The following is a 14,493-nucleotide window of genomic DNA, read 5'->3' on the forward strand; positions in this document are numbered from 1 at the left end:
TGGGACTCCCAAATATCCCGGGAAAACTGCCAGGACAAACCCACAAGCAGAACTGTCACAATTAGATAAGGCCTCCTCTTGAGGAGCTTGTAGATGGAGTTTACCAAAACATTCACTTCTTTCCTTTTTGCATCTTCCTCTACTTTGAAGTTTGTTTACAAAAAAATTGAGTATTTGATTATCTTTTTATTATTGGTTATTTTCTTGTAATAAGACCTCAGGCTTTTGTGTAAACATTTGACCCCAGTTAACCTGAAATCAAATGGCAAAGTGCTGGATGATTCGAATGAAAAACTCCTTTGAACATTTTAGACAGCATAATATGTTGATAATCTACTGCAAACATTAACAAAAAACTGTCATGGCTGTAGAATCTTTCTTATGTGGCTAATGCTGGAATGTATTATTTGGAAATCAAATTAATATTAATTAATGCCTGATGCGTCTGTACTCCAACAGTGTATAAACCGTGTAAAACCAATCATATTTTTTTGCAGAGCTGAGTTAATTATACAAAATAGGCTCATTCTGAAAACGTAGCCCTATATACATTTCTGGAGATAGCGAATTACTCTACGGGGTGGTATGATACAGATCCTTTTCGAGTGTTTGTTCCCCAACCCTAAACCCAACCATCACAGTTATTAACGTCTACACCTTCCCCAACCCTAAACGCAACCATCACAGTTATTAATGTCTAAACCTTCCCCAACCCTAAACCCAACCATCACAGTATTAATGTCTACACCTTCCCCAACCCTAAACCCAACCATCACAGTTATTAACGTCTATACCTTCCCCAACCCTAAACGCAACCATCACAGTTATTAATGTCTAAACCTTCCCCAACCCTAAACCCAACCATCACAGTTATTAATGTCTACACCTTCCCCAAACCTAAACCCAACCATCACAGTTATTAATGTCTAAACCTTCCCCAACCCTAAACCCAACCATCACAGTATTAATGTCTACACCTTCCCCAACCCTAAACCCAACCATCACAGTTATTAACGTCTATACCTTCCCCAACCCTAAACGCAACCATCACAGTTATTAATGTCTAAACCTTCCCCAACCCTAAACCCAACCATCACAGTTATTAATGTCTACACCTTCCCCAAACCTAAACCCAACCATCACAGTTATTAATGTCTACACCTTCCCCAACCCTAAACGCAACCATCACAGTTATTAATGTCTACACCTTCCCCAATCCTAAACCCAACCATCACAGTTATTAATGTCTACACCTTCCCCAACCCTAAACCAACCATCACAGTTATTAATGTCTACACCTTCCCCAACCCTAAACCCAACCATTACAGTTATTAATGTCTAAACCTTCCCCAATCCTAAACCCAACCATCACAGTTATTAATGTCTACACCTACCCCAACCCTAAACCCAACCATCACAGTTATTAACATCTACCACACCTTCCCCAATCCTAAACGCAACCATCACAGTTATTAATGTCTAAACCTTCCCCAATCCTAAACCCAACCATCACAGTTATTAACGTCTACACCTTCCCCAATCCTAAACCCAACCATCACAGTTATTAATGTCTACACCTTCCCCAACCCTAACCCAACCATCACAGTTATTAACATCTACACCTTCCCCAACCCTAAACGCAACCATCTCAGTTATTAACGTCTACACCTTCCCCAATCCTAAACCCAACCCAACCATCACAGTTATTAAGGTCTAAACCTTCCCCAATCCTAAACCCAACCATCACAGTTATTAACGTCTACACCTTCCCCAATCCTAAACCCAACCCAACCATCACAGTTATCAATGTCTACACCTTCCTCAACCCTAAACCCAACCATTACAGTTATTAACGTCTACACCTTCCCCAAACCTAAACCCAACCATCACAGTTATTAACGTCTACACCTTCCCCAACCCTAAACGCAACCATCACAGTTATTAATGTCTAAACCTTCCCCAACCATGACAATTATTAATGTCTACACCTTCCCCAACCCTAAACCCAACCATCACAGTTATTGATGTCTACACCTTCCCCAACCCTAAACCCAACCATCACAGTTATTAATGTCTACACCTTCCCCAATCCTAAACCCAACCATCACAGTTATTAATGTCTACACCTTCCCCAATCCTAAACCCAACCATCACAGTTATTAACGTCTACACCTTCCCCAATCCTAAACCCAACCATCACAGTTATTAACGTCTACACCTTTCCCAATCCTAAACCCAACCATCACAGTTATTAACGTCTACACTTTCCCCAAACCTAAACCCAACCATCACAGTTATTAACGTCTACACTTTCCCCAAACCTAAACCCAACCATCACAGTTATTAAAGTCTACACCTTCCCCAACCCTAAACCCAACCATCACAGTTATTAATGTCTACACCTTCCCCAATCCTAAGCCCAACCATCACAGTCATTAATGTCTACACCTTCCCCAACCCTAAACCCAACCATCACAGTTATTAACGTCTACACCTTCCCCAAACCTAAAACCAACTTCACAGTTATTAATGTCTACACCTTCCCCAAACCTAAAACCGTCCATCATAGTTATTAATGTCTACACCTTCCCCAAACCTGAACCCAACTATCACAGTTATTAACATCTACCACACCTTCCCCAATCCTAAAGCCAACCACCACAGTTATTAACGTCTACACCTTCCCCAATCCTAAACCCAACCATCATCGTTATTAACATCTACAAATTAAGTTGAACATTATTAAATTTAATTTGTTTGTTTAAATTCAACACAAATAAATTGTTTGCAACAGTTTTGCATGCAACACTTTTTTCAGTGTACATTACACCGCTCAACGCACATCACATGACCACACACACACACACACACACACACACACACTCTGGCATGCATTGCAGTGTGCTTTGAGCACATGCCCATATGAGAGTGGTGCACATTGGACTGTTCATCAAGGATCTACCGCTGGATCTAATCTCCCTATATTTGTTAAACGTGATATTTATTTCATCTTGCTGTCTATACCTAACGACATACAGGTATTCCCCGATTTTGGTCTTTTAAATCTATTACTTGTTCTCAGATAACGTGTTTTGGCTGTGTGCCAAAAGTTAGGTTAATATATTAATTAATGTAACCGCGGACACTGATTCTGCATATTGACTGATCGCTTGCCTTTATTTCCTATATTGTATAAACTTGTTGTACGTTATACTTTTATAATGGCCATTAATGATTATTAAAACTGATATTCAGTGAAATGGACAGGGTATGTTTGGTATTTTCACTGAAGATGAACGGAGGCAGTAATGTTATAGGCTCCGTTTTATTATAAATATGCATGATGACGCTCATATAAGTATGTAGCTACATGACGCCTCAACCTTTTTGGTGTCTGTTAAGTTGCTCATATCAGTTCCTCATATCACGTTCTCATGTTATTATTAAGAAAGTGAAACAACGTAGCCAGGGTGATGTGAATGAGGTTATATATACACTGTTCCCCTTGAAGATTCACCGGACGTGTCTTCGGGAGTTTGTTTTCCATATCAAACTTGCGAAGTCTGAACTTACAAGGAGAGGATGCAAGACTGAACTGTGTTTAGGCTACTTAATATTGAGGAAAAAGCCCCAATCAGATAGGCGAACGTCTGCAGCCTCACCTCCATTTTCAGATGTCTCCGTTTTCCTCCATCCACACTGAGACGGAGCAGCAGCATTTTAAAAATGAAAACAGCCTCTTAAGCATTTCCAAAACGCTCCGTTTTTGGCACTCGAAAACTCTGCGTAGTGTAAACAGATTGCGTACCGTAGCAAAACTCATGCGATTTAAAGCGAAAACGTATTAGTGTAAACGGGGCCTAAAACCAACCATCATAGTTTTTAATGTCTACACCTCGCTGTGACTTTAAATATGTGTGCCTTTTTGCCTAGCAATTGATAGCCAAAAGATAAATTTACTTCAGATAAATCTTTCAAAACAGCATATTCTGTGCCGCGATATAGCTCCTGTTTAAAAGTGAAAATGAGAGCGAGGCTCAGACTTTTGCGTGTTCTAGGATCTAAAATGGAGACTCTCGTGTCCATTTTAACATTAAGTGCATCGATGCTCATTCTGGTCAATCACAAACATTTTTGTTGAGTTCCTGAGCACACTGACCATTCAGCTCATGATGATATGCTCTCTCATTGGCTGCAGCTCGTCACTACATCTGACCACATGTGGGGTCGAGTCGATGACTGCTCTGGAATATTTAGCATGCTGATATTGGATTTTCGTCTGCGAGGTGTTGGTGACGTTTCAGCGAGCCTCCTTGATGGGTTGTTCAGTAGTTCACACATAAAGACTGCCAAGTGCTACGCACCCATTTTTAGTAATTTGATGCAAAGATGATACAATACTGTACATACATAAATACATATAAATGTTTATAGAATCAATGTTGAATGTTCAAAACTCAAAATATTAAAAACTTTCAAGAATTTAATATGCTGATGTCTGTGAAACGTGTCATAACAGTCTTGTGAAAAGGTCCATAAGGAAAATATAGAAAGTGGCTGACAATTTCTAGGCACTACAGAGGTCATGAACTTTTTTTTTTTTTCATTGTTAACCTTTCAAGGTAACCCGAAAGTAATGCAGTTGTCTCTTTGGTTTGGATCAGAAGCTTAAAGAATCTTGCAGTCTGGCATTATTTTTGATTATATTCCTGGTCACGGCACTATTTAAATTTCCAACCAGCATACAATTTGGAGTTATCAAGCCGGCAAACAACATGCTGATGATGTCAGTGGAAAAGTTGTGGGCTAAAGCCATAGCACTGTGGAATATCGGTCAGCTCTTGGATTGTCACTGTTGAAAACGACTCCATTCCTGCACGAAAGTCTTTGTATTATCGCTAACAGATGGGGAACAGAAGAAACGATGCAATGTCAGCCTTTCTACAGCCCTCTATCATTATATCTATCTATCTATCTATCTATCTATCTATCTATCTATCTATCTATCTATCTGTCTGTCTGTCTGTCTGTCTGTCTGTCTGTCTGTCTGTCTGTCTGTCTGTCTGTCTGTCTGTCTGTCTGTCTGTCTGTCTGTCTGTCTGTCTGTCTGTCTGTCTGCCTGCCTGCCTGCCTGCCTGCCTGCCTGCCTGCCTGCCTGCCTGCCTGCCTGCCTGCCTGCCTGCCTGCCTGCCTGCCTGCCTGCCTGTCCTGCCATCTCTCTCTTTTCTACAGAACTCTTTTCTAACAGAAGAAACGATGCAATGTCAGCCTTTCTACAGCCCTCTATCATTATATCTATCTATCTATCTATCTATCTATCTATCTATCTATCTATCTATCTATCTATCTGTCTGTCTGTCTGTCTGTCTGTCTGTCTGTCTGTCTGTCTGTCTGTCTGTCTGTCTGTCTGTCTGTCTGTCTGTCTGTCTGTCTGTCTGTCTGTCTGTCTGTCTGTCTGCCTGCCTGCCTGCCTGCCTGCCTGCCTGCCTGCCTGCCTGCCTGCCTGCCTGCCTGCCTGCCTGCCTGCCTGCCTGCCTGCCTGCCTGCCTGTCCTGCCATCTCTCTCTTTTCTATCATTTTATCTGTCAGGATGTCCAACCATCATTCTATCCATCCATCCTTCTGTCTGTCATTGACTATTGTTGTGCTTGTTTGTTGTTTTATTCATCAATCCATCCATCCATCCATCCATCCATCTGTCTATCCATCCATGCATCTATCCTTCCATCAGTCCGCCACTTTGTCTGTTCGTCTATTTATCCATCCATCCATACATTCATCCTTCTATCCGTCAATCCATCCATCCATTCATCCTTCCATGCGACTATCCATCCATCCATCCATTCTTCGATCCGTTCATCTGTCCATCTTTCCATCTGTTCATCTATTCATCCATCCATCTTTCCATCCATGCAACCATCCATCCATCATCCACCTGTCCGTCCTTTTCTCTGTCCTTTTTTCCATCCATCTGTCCGTCCGCCCATCCATCGATCCATCCATCCATCCATTCATGATCCATCCATCATCTATCTGCCTGTTCTTTCCATCCGTCCTTTTGTCTGTTCGTCCATCCATCCATCCATCCATCCATCCATCCATCCATCCATACGTCCACCCATCCATCTGTCCATCCTTTCCTCTGTCCTTTTGTCCGTCCATCCATAAATCCATCCATCCATACCTACATCCATCTGCCCATCCATCCATCCATCCATGCGACCATCTCTCATCCATCTTTCAGTCCTTTCCTCCATCTTTTTGTCTGTCTGTCCATCCGTCTGTCCGTCCGTCCATCCATCCGTCCTTCCATCCATCCATACCTCCATCAATCCATTCATCCATCCATCCATCCATCCATCCATCCATCCATCCATCCATCCATACGACCATTTGAATATTCAACCATCCATCCCGTCATCCATCTGTCCGTCCTTTCCTGTGTCCTTTCGTCTGTTTGTCCATTCGTCTGTTGGTGTGGATCTTTCTGTCTGTTTATCTGTTCATCTCACATTATTTCATCATATTATTTTCTCACATTATTTGTGGTTTCATTTTACATTTTTTCTATTGGATTATGTCTGCCTGTATATGATTTTACATGAAATGAATCACATCCAAATCATTTAGCAGTAGACAGTTAGAAGTTGGAAGTTGTAGGAAGCAATAGCAGCTATTATCTCTAGACTGTTATTATTATTTAAATTCACTAAAACCACAGTGTCTCTTTAGGATTGTACTGACATTAAACAATGTCAGGGTGCTCTTAATCTGTATTTCTGTGTGGGGAGAACACATTAAGAAAGTAGAGTTTTCTTCTAGTTTGATATGATTTTTCACAATATAGTTGGAAAAAACAAAAGTGTACAGTAAATAATGGGATTGGGATTATCGCAGTATCTGCATTTTATGGACTACTGTGCATGTAGTGCATGTCTTGAGTCTGCATTGTAAATTCCACTGGCCTATTTAAAGCATGTTTGAAGTAATTGCCAGAAGGATTTGTGATCAAGACTATTAAAAAAGGAACAAAAAGCCAAACATTTGTGCTGTAAAACAAAGACAGAAAGAGAGAACAGATGTATAGCAGACACTTGGTGGTGAAGTGTTTTTAAATTAGAGCAGTTTCTTTGTGATCTTAGCACTAATTATCGTCCTAACATCACGTCTGCAAGGGATGCCTTCATGCAACATGCTGAAACGGCTTAAACATAAACACATATTTAACTGATTATTTAATTGGGGAGATTTTCTGATTATAGTAAAAGTAGTCGATAGGGACCGTTCACAGAAAAATTAGTTTGCTATTAAATTATAGCTCATAGGCTAATGGGTGACTTTCTTGAGTAAAACAAGAAAGAAGATTTTTAGCTCAAACTATTTTTCTCAGTCTTTAAAATAATGAAGGTAAATACACTGTTAGACATTTTATTGTATTTTTGAAGTAACTTACTGGCAGCGCTGTTTCCAGCAAGTTACCACATTTGCCCCTTTGTAGCAATTTACCTGTAAATTTGTTTTACAGTAGCAGGGCCCTACCACAATTACATTTTAATTATACAGTATGGCGATTTTTACAGTATTTTACTGTAATTTATTTACGTTTTACACTAGCAGTACAAATCCTTTATTTACACAAAACTTTACTAAATTCTAAACAAGTGACAGGATTATGTCCAACGGTATTTTAATTGATTGTTTCGTTGTTAATATATCCATTTTAAATGGTTTACAAAATGGTTTTCATTTATCAATCTATTTTAGTTAGACTTTACTTAGACTTGGCCTGGTGGAAAATAACGTATTTCATTTATTCAGTCAGAAAGGCTCTCAAAGTGTGTCCGCAACCGAAATGCGACCTACGGTGGACAGTAGCAGACTCCGAAATGAGATGCAGATTCAGAGTTCCATATGATGTGGTTATTAATTTGCAAATAATATAAATATTACAAACATAAACATCAAAATTACGCACAATGCAGTGCATATTACAGTAGTGTACTGTAAAGAATGTCTGTGGTATTTTGCTGGGCAATTTTGCAGTAACTATAAAATTGAAGCCAAGCCTAACTACCATTACTAGCTACTATTGCTTTGAGAGTAAAAAAAACACACAGTAGGCAATACAACATGTAGTCTGGTCGCTTTTGATGACAAAAGCATGAGATGGATGGGAGGCCAGATGACAAAGTTTGCTAATAGATATTTGAGATTGCTTCATCAGCTCTCGCACTATCGTTGTCAAAAGCAACAGGACAAGAACTGTTTACATGTGTTTATTTTTCATCTAAAAAAAGCTACCACTATTTACTGCCATTATATGAATCACTAAGAACCACAGATTCAGCCCAAAATCTTCTTTAATGTTCTACTAAAGAAAAAATCACCTACCTCTTGTATGACCTGTGGGTGAGTAAATTAACAGGAAATTTCCATTTTTGGGTAAATTTTCCCTTTAAGTCTTGAAGCAAAACTAACTGTGTAAGAAACTGAACATTATTTGCTGTAGTTGCAACACATGCTCATTTTTTTTACGTAAATAAGCAGCAATTTTTCTCACTTTATTTGAATAATTATCTTCATACTGTGAGCAGATAGAGCTTGACATTTTGTTAATAGTAAGATTTAACCCTGATTTGAAATGGCTTCACTGCATTTATCTCCTGCTTGGAAGACATTTGCTTTGCTTGCTGAAGTTAGCAAGGTCTTAGCAAGGACCCGTTAGCAGATTTAATCCTTCTTAGCGTCAGGGCAATTTTTAGGCAGATAGGGAGAATGAAGTATATCTTTAGAACATTTTCTACAAAAATCACATTAGTAAACTCTAAAAGCAAAGCGCTTTGAAATAACTGCAGCATGCATAATGCTATTCTTTCTGCAAGGTTACATTCAGAACACTGTAGTACGTACTATACAGTTTTTAAATAGAAATATGACTAAAATGTTTATATTTATTTGATTGATTTATAAAATATATTTTTTTGTAATTTCAGAGAAAAATATTCAGGAAATACTGCACAATTGTGAGATAAAATGTTGCAGTCTCATTTTTTTTATAGATGTTTTTCTGATATTTGGCTGAGATTGCAGATGTATGGTTGTGGGCTTTGTTTTTCGAACACACTTCACTCTATTCAATTTTCACTTGATTCTCTTGTTTATTTAACAGGTAATTTACTAATAAAAATTAAGATAAAATTATATCAAACTAAATTTGTTACAAAACAATAACCATCACCAATGTCCGACCCACTTTTCAGAGTTCAACATGAGGTTATTAATTAGCAAATAATATAAATATTACTAACATAAATATTGGGTGAGCAGGTTACATTGTAACCCTGTGGCCTACCAACATGCTATGTGATATTTACAGTGAAAAGCAATTGGGCTGTGTGCACCAGACGAAACACGACAGAAATACAGCCATTCAGAAGCACAGAATAATGCACTCACTGCACTCCAACAAAATGGTAAGGTTTATAATCTAATTAATACATATTAAACCTCTTTAACATTAATACATGTAGATGCTGAATCACTAATATGTGTTGGCTTGCACTGAGTCACAGTTCTATAGTTCAATGTCACACAGTTTATTTTATTTTCAAGATCTGAGGTGAACTATCTGCTGCTGCTTTCAGCAGTATGCCAATAAATGTAATGTAAAATGGCATTCAAACTCACATTGTTGGCATTTAACACTGAATAAAGCACATGATATGTACATGAGGTTATCATTGTCAATTTCCTGTTGTTCAGCTGCAAGAATAAGAAGCTGTTTCAAATATATAAATTTCAGGTGTTGTTTAGAACAAAAACTCCTTTTAATATGGAAATATTTCTTCTATCACATGCCCTTGCTTTTATTTAGAACACGATTTAAATCAGCTTTTAGGCTCGATAGTCAGGCTCACTCCTGTTGTTGACGTCAATATGGCAACCTGGGCTTGCGTGTGTTTTGAACCAGGCATGCAATAGTGCAACCACTGGGTGTCAAACTTACGCACTGCACTTATAAATAAATAATATGCACTTTCAAAAAATGGCTACAACAGGAGTGTTCATAAGACTGCCATGACACTTTTATAATCATAACATGACACGTGATGATATAAATGAGATTTTGTGCATGTCAACTGTCATTAGGTGCCTTTTGCTCACTTGTCATTTTAAACACAATGATGACATTGCTTGAAATGTCTTTATGACAACTTGACATAGCCAAATACATCAAAGCCCATCTTTGTTGTTGTCATGACAACTTGATCATATCAACCATAATTTGTCATAAACAAAATTGTCATGAGGTCATTATAATTGTGTCATGAATATTTTTATGATATTTTTTTTCTCCAGTGGAACAAACTGAATTTGTCATTAACATTTTTCATTAAAATTGTCAAAAATCAGATAATTCAGATACTATCAGATCATTTGATAACCGCAGTATTCATATTTAATGACATTTTAATGACAAATTCAATTTGTACCACTATACTTGAGCTCAAGAACAAAATATTAATGGCGCTGTTATAAAATTCAATGTTTAGATTCTTACGTCAAATCAGTCTCTAGAGCCAACTATAAGGAAATGAGACCTTACAAATAAACAAAGTAAAATCAAATGTCAGTTTAATAATCCCTTTTGTATTGTCCTTGTTAACATACTAAAATATGCTCTAAATTTTTCTGTCTCTCTCTGCTTTTAAAGTCTACCGTTATTTGAGAGTATTAAAAAGATTTATTATGTTCCTTCCTCTGCGTCACCTTTCCTCACCTCTTCTCACCCAGAGCGTTTGTTCCTACGTCCAGTGTCACCGCATGACATTAAACATATGTTAAGAGAGCTCAGAAACTGGGGCAATGGGAGACGTTATTAAAATATTATTGTCGAGGTTGCACGTATATTTCATTTTCAAGTAATTTATGTTTTTCAGGAAAGTCTCGTGATACATCTGTGGGAAAAGCACTTCTCAACGGTTCATCTATGAGTAAGCAAAAGTGTATTTAATCTCTTTCAGACCTCTTCATATTGTAAGTACTAGTTGTTTTTTTATCCGGCCTTTGCAATATGCTTTAAATAACTGATATATTACAGTGAGTGACTAATAATTAGCATTTTCTATCAGGCTCCTCTGATAATGTTCAGAAATTTCATTTTTATATGTAATGATAAGGTTATTAGCTAGTAAATAAAATAAATTTTTTTTTCAAAAATGTTACTTTAGACAATTCTTTGTTTTTATAACAAGGTAAATTTTCTTTTGCGTCAAAACCAGCTAAATCCACTTGTGCTTTTAATGCAAAACCCTCTAAATCCACCTATTGGAACAAGACTGTGTAATTAGTTGAAAATGAAGATGCCATTAGAAATTGTTTTACCAAACATAAAACACATTACACAAACCACCTGAAATTTAAAATAGATAAATCTGTCAAGTAAGTGGCGGTTCATTCTGCTGTGATAAACCAGGAAAAAAGCAGGAAAATGAATAAATGAATGAAATCTGTTAAGTGCATTAATCAATAACATTAAAACTGACATTAATTAAATCTTAACAATCTGTTGTCATTTCTGATATTTAGGATTTAGATTTAATGTATAGAGCAATGTAAGCATTGCAAACATTGAAAACGAATCTTGGTTGATTCAAATAATGTAGTGTAAAACATTGTGAAACATCAATATCTGTGCATTGTCCATTAATATAAAAAGTTTATCAGACATATAGGTATTATGAAGTAATATAAATAATGTATAGTTTTATACAGTATATCTATCTTTTAAAAAAATAGCTTAAATTAGCAAATAAAACACAAGTTAGGCCTACTGGCCAAAAAGGGGATGCCTCTCAGACAATTTTAGAAGCTGTCATTTATTCATTCTCACCATACTTTAAGTCTTGGTCCCGTGTTTATTCTCATAGCATCCACGTGGGATAAAAGAACAGCATCTTAACTCTGTCTTTCGTGAAATAGAGTTACCGTTTATTGTATAGTAAATCGGACTCATTCAAAGTAGCGTCACTGCACAAAAACATGTTATGAATGCATGCTACACTTCCGACTATACATTATGTTTTCCTTTTCCAAGTTTTGAGGTAAGGGACATTTTCATTTGACATTCACTGACAGTCGGACAGGCTCATCCAGTTTATAAAACTCCGTCTTTTAAAATCTAAAGCGGAATATGTCTTCTTATAAAAGCCGGCGTATCAGCGCGCTGCTACATTAAAAACATATTATTCGATTCGCGCTTCTGATTGGTTCTCAGGATATAGCAGCTTTTGCTGTCAAAGGTAGGTGGCATTTAGCGGCTTTTGCCAACAAACTGTTATTTCTGAATGCGCTAACGCTGGGATTTAGATGATTTGAAGCAAATCTATTTGTTGATGGTGTACTTAATGCCATTATCTCATTTTTGGGCGGAAGTGGTGTTTAGTGGCTTTTGCATCTGAACTCTTCATTTAGACATTTATACATTGAACATATACATTTAGACATTTATACATGAATTAAATCCAAACTACTCAAATGGTTTCAGGAAACCGATTGCTCAGTCAACTTAAACCATTTGCCGCAATTGATTTCCTCAAACCATTCGAGTACCTATAGTTGTTTGGACTCAATTAGTTTAAGTTAACTGAACTCAAACATTTTAAGTTCAGTTATCAGATGTTACTAATACTCTAAATGTTTAACTATATGAACTCAAATAATAAGTGTATATGATTAAATTAAGTTAACTGAACTCATAAAGAGCATGAGCTTAAAATGTTTAAGTTACTTATACTCTAAATGTTAAACGGTATAAGTGTATATGATTCAAGCTAATAAGTTAACAGTTTATAAGTTTACAGCACTCGAACCATTTGGTTTCAAAACTCAAACGGTTTGCCGCAATTGGTTTCCTTAAAAGGTTTGAGTTAACTTGACTTATCCGGTTTTAAAATGGTGAGTCATCTGTGAGTAAGCAAAAGTTTATTTCTTTTGATCTGTTTTTTTTTTTTCATTTGCAGTGTGTTTTAAATGAGAGGGTTTATATTGTTTAGATGTTTCTGGACCACCAAAAATGCTAATAAAATTCCATAATGTAAAAAAACCCATCTATATCCTAAATTGCAAAAATTCTAAAATGTAAAAAATAAATTAAATCATTTTGTATAAAAGGTACATATTTGGTAAAAAAATAAAAACAAGTCTTATTTACAACACATGATTAAAAGCTAAAGAAAAAAAAATGTGTTTTCAGTGACCTCTAAAAAGACTCAAAAGTTGGGGAAGTTCTTATCGATAGTGGAAGATCGTTCCAAAGTCTTGGAGCTGCTACTGAAAAAGCTCTATCAAGCTCTAAAATATGAATCGGAAAGCGCGACACAGTGACTCAGTGGTTAGCACTGTCGCCTCACAGCAATAAGGTCGCTGGCCTGAGTCCCGGCTGGGTCAGTTAGCATTTCTGTGTGGAGTTTGCATGTTCTCCCTGTGTTCACGTGTGTTTCCTTTGGGTGCTCCGGTTTCCACCACAGTTCAAAGACATGTGCTATAGGTAAACTGAATAAACTATATTGGCCGTAGTCTATGTGAATGAATGTGTATGGATGTTTCCAAGTACTGGGTTGCAGCTGGAAGGGCTTCCGCTGTGTAAAACATATGCTGGATAAGTTTAGGTTCATTCCGCTGTGGTGACCCCAGATGAATAAAGCAACTAAGCCGAAGGAAAATTAATGAAAATTCCAATTAAATTTACAGATTTATTTAATGTATTGTTTGTTTATTTAATCAAATGTTGCATAATGTTTCTAAATCTTATTTGCTCTGATTGTTTTATAATTGCTGTAATCTTTAGATTATGCATTTACTTTTCTTTTTTTATATGATTGTGTTTTTATCATAATTATTAATTTTAATTTAAATGTTTATTTATTTATTTATTTAATTAATTAATTAAACAGATCATTTAAAAAGTTTAAGCATATGTAATATATTACGGCAATAAGGTCTTTATATGGCCACATATAAAATAAAAACCACATCACAAAGCATACATGTATGCATTAACAATAAATAATATACAGTAAAAATATAGGATGCCTTACAATAATATATTTCTGTAAATACACTAAATTAGCCCAAAGTCAAAACTGGAGCTAGTCAAACAAAAAATAAATAAAAAATTACAACCACTAGTCCAAAAATTAGTAAACCAAAATGAATATGTTGGGGGAGAATATGAAATACAATTTTAACAAACAAGAAAAGCCAAGAGAAACATAAAAAACTCTAATTTATTTATTTATTTATTTATTTATTTATTTATTTATTTATTTATTTATTTATTTATTTATTTATTTATTTATTTATTTATTTAATATTGCAATAACTTGATTAAATTTAAATGTATTATTTTTCTATTCCTAAAGATGTTAGATGACCACATTCTTATTTTTATTTTTTAAGACTGTTTAATAAAAGCGCATTGTTTAAATGCAC

The sequence above is a fragment of the Danio aesculapii genome, chromosome 20 (genome assembly GCF_903798145.1).
Source record: "Danio aesculapii chromosome 20, fDanAes4.1, whole genome shotgun sequence".
NCBI lineage: Eukaryota > Metazoa > Chordata > Actinopteri > Cypriniformes > Danionidae > Danio > Danio aesculapii.